Source organism: Limulus polyphemus, unplaced genomic scaffold (assembly GCF_000517525.1).
Source record: "Limulus polyphemus unplaced genomic scaffold, Limulus_polyphemus-2.1.2 Scaffold1768, whole genome shotgun sequence".
NCBI classification, from domain to species: Eukaryota; Metazoa; Arthropoda; class Merostomata; order Xiphosura; family Limulidae; genus Limulus; species Limulus polyphemus.
Genome location: NW_013667378.1, coordinates 30,240 through 34,545, shown reverse-complemented (window position 1 = coordinate 34,545; position 4,306 = coordinate 30,240).

Genomic DNA, 4,306 nt, shown 5'->3' with positions numbered 1-4,306 from the left:
TGACCCGAAAAACGGCGCTAACTCTGTAACCCGTGGCCCGATGAAGTTTCGTAAAGAGCGTGAACGGTAGTGACAATGATTTTTTGACTGAGAAAACAAGTAAGCAAACAAACAAACAATCTCAGAGTTTTAGTAGTATAGAGATAGATTCTTCAAGATCTTGTTTTTGTCATCTTAAGCCTTTTAATAAAGATGGGAACATTGACAGGGAAATAATATAATAGCCAATGCTCTGCGAGAGGTTTTCGTTTATAAACTTTTGTTGTTGTCCTCGACTTGATTTTTATTTTATTACCTCGACTTTATAGTTACTATTTGCAAATAGTCAATAATATTGTCGGTCCATTTTGTTGTTGTTATTTCTACGCGCCGTTATAACACATTTTCATCTCATCATATAATTTCTGTTGTGCATATATTGTTGTATAGAGGATATTTTGAAATGATTCATCACGTGGAGAACGATATGTGGCGCCGTCTAGTGTGCCTAAATTAATCTAGAAATTTGCATTAAAGTGACCCGAAAAACGGGGCTAACTCGGTAACCCGTGGCCCGATTTTAACGAAACTTGTTTTATTCTGTTTCTATTCTCATTTCATTACAAATATGGCGGTATTTGCACAGTTTTTGTTGTGTTTAATTACAGATAAGCAAACAAACAATCTCAGAGTTTTAGTAGTATATAGATAGATTGATTGATATGTACATGAATAGGTAACCACCATCAATTCTAGAACATAAATACACTGTTAGATTGTTGAATGTTGATTTAAGTACTAAAACTTTCTTTACTGTTAAAAACTTGTGTACTTCAGAATGATCGCACCAGTGATCGAAAAGTTGTACCCGTTCTAAAATCAAATCTTACTTACTGTAAAAGCTGTAAGTTGTAATAAGATACACTTAATCAGTAAGTAACGCAAAACGAAACTATTCGACAATTATGTTGATCACAACTTTATAGTCCATGTTGGTTGATTGTATGTATATATATAAGTATTTTGTTTTAAGCATTTTGTACATTCGTTTATAGTTTTATATCAAATAGGTTGCACTGTATAATAACAGTTTTATCAATTTTAATTGTGTGTCATAAGTTTCGTATATCAAAAGTAATTATATTTAGCAGTTGCTCAGTGATATAGTGTTTTGTACTTCAAAGTGAATGTGCTACAGAAAATCACTGGGACTAAAATGGCAAGTGTTGTAATTTGACCTAGTTTCTGTAATAGTAAAATTTACTTAAATGATATAATTAAAGAAACATTTGTTATATATGTAGAGTTTAAATAATTCACTTACAACAATACGAAATAGTCCTTTTCTGGATTACACAGATTTGTTAGTATGAGAATATAAGTAAAAATATAAAGTCAAACTGTGCTACATTATAATTAGCAAAGCCCCCCCCCCCCGGTGGGACAGCATGATAAGTATATGGATTTACAATGCTACAATCAGGGGTTCGACTCTCCGCGGTTGACACAGCAGATAGCTCGAAGTGGCTTTGCTATGAAAACACTCACACACACAGAATTAGTGAAACATTCATTATATATATATGTAGAGTTTGAATGTTTTACTTAAAACAATATGAGATAGCCCTTTTCATGACTACATGTATATAAGACAAACTTGTATAATTGTAAAGAGTATTATGCAAATTAGACTTAATATTAATTTTTAGAGTTGTGATTATTACTGAAGTGAAAGCTGTAATGTTAACCATAATGATAAAACTGATGTTAAGAAAAGCTACATTTCAATCTTTTAATGTGATACATTAGATATATATTTATAGTTTATATATTACCCCATCATCCTACACTTTGGTCCTTTCATTTCTGCCTCCTAGTAACGAACTTTCAACTTAAAGTATGATGTCATTAACAATTCACCCCAAGGAATGCACTCCTAGTAACACATCCTCTGGTACCACTTCGTAGAACTACGACGTCACGTGACATACATGTCTGAAAGGAGACTGCCTACCGGGAGGTACCCTTTGATCTCCTTTCACCTATTACCCCTCACTGAGAAGGCATCGTTTGGACGCTCAAGTTCCTGGTTAACTACAAGTAGTTATTGGATATATTATAATTTGTTTGTTTGAAGTTAAGCACAAAGCTACACAATGGGCTATCTGTGCTCTGCCCACCACGGGTATCGAAACCCGGTTTCTAGTGTTGTAAGTCCGAAGACGTACCGCTGTGCCATTTGGGGGCAGATATATTATAAAGCAAACATTACGGCTCTACGATATTGGATACAGCTTGGTACCCAATTTTTTCGGGTAGGCCCAATTTTTAGGATTCGAAGATTATACTAAACCACTTTTGAAAGTTTGTTTTTATTTAATCTGAACAGCTTTATTTACTTTATTTGTTCTCTTTTTACGCTCATGCACTGTAAAATTATAATTAGGAACATATGAATGCTAGATGCCATATTTCACTTTTATTGTGTTGATGACACATGTTTCAGCTGCAATAAACATGAAACAAAAAAATTCATGTTTTCCTCTCCTATGTCATTTGTTTTCTATTCACATTTCATTACTAATAATTATCACACACTCGCACTAAATCCTAGATTGCTAGTTTATTGTGTGCTACTGTTAGCCCAGTTCTCTACAATATATCATTATCAATAGTTGTCATAATATGCCCTTATTCAGACGTAACCTGTACTATGTTTGTAAGGGGAAGTCGTGAATTATGAGAAACTATGTGAGTAAACGCATGCACTTAATTTCATGTAACTCGGATAAACTTAATACAAATATATCAGAACGTTTCCACCGAATTTTGGTCAACGTATGAAAAAGACAGTTGGGCCTATTATATCTTGATGATCTTATAAGGTTGCTTACATATTTTGTTTTCATTTCGTAACAATACAGAGGAAAAAATATTTTGTGGATAACATACTTTTACAGTCACCCCTTACTATTTCAAACTAGGTTTGGCTCCAGAACTATTATTAACCCTTTTTCTTGATTAGCTTTTCTTGTTACACTTAGCTCTTTGGTAGCTTTATTTTCAAGCGTATCTTTATTGCCGTCTTCCCATTTTTTCATATCAGTCCTCTGACTAGTTCATGTTTCTATCTCAGGTGATCTTGTAGTTGGACATAGGTTAACGCTACATTTATATATATTGATATACATTTTAGTTTTACCTTTTATTTGTTTTTCTTACAAAGGATTGGTATGTAAACACATAAAATATCATTAGTATTTGTTTTTACAATTTGAAATAATTAAGTTTTATCTATAACACGAAGTTTTCGATTTCAAATTTTTTTTGGTAAATTTAAGCCAAAAACTGCAGAATGGACTATCAGTACTCCATCCACAATAGGTATTGAACACCGAATTATAACTTCGTAAGCTTATAGGCTTACCACTGAGCCACTTTGCTATATAACTAAATATTAGATCATTCCTGAAAGGTTTAGACGAACTGTCCTATGATTTGTGTGTGTGCGTTAGAATCAACCAATATATATATATATAATTATAATGCTCAATATGAATTATACGAATTTTCATACAACATAAAAACCTAAAATCTAATAGCAACTCCAGGCAAGAGTGAGGAGGCAGCTGATGATATCTTGTACTACTACTACTATAAAGTAACTAGATCATTAAAAAATGAATTTAACAATCCTTTTAAGTGGCTAACCTACTAAAGTTAAAGTCTAACAAACAATCAGAATGCATTATTTATTGCATTCGCTGTACTAGATGTAAACAGTTCTATACTGGGGAAACTATACGCAGATTAGGTGACAGATTCAGTGAACATCATCTACTTGTATGCAACGACCATCAAGTCTCCAAACACTTGAACTCCCCGGATCACAACGGAATTGACAACATGAGTGTACTTGTTTTATTACATGCCCTCACAACAAGTATGATCGCGAAAGCCTAGAACATATTGTTGCGTCAGCTAAGTCACATGACTAGTTTCTAGAACTATCCTGTACCTTGGCGAATGCTCTAGCATTTACTAGATATAGGGTAGTCTGGTATATAAAAGAGGGTGACAACGTGACAGGATAATTGTGTGTGTAGGTAGTGAGTAATTGAACTGCAGTCAGAAGTACTGTTGACGTTCGTTGATATAGCGTTTGTTATAGAGCGACTGTTGAAAATAAGTGTATCGTAAAGTTGTATTCGGAAAGAATAAACCAGTTTTATTAAGTAAGGACTTGTGTCGCTAAAGTTTCGTCGGAAACGAAGTTACGGAAAGTTAATTAACAAACGGAGACGTAACACTATTTTACTAGAAAATG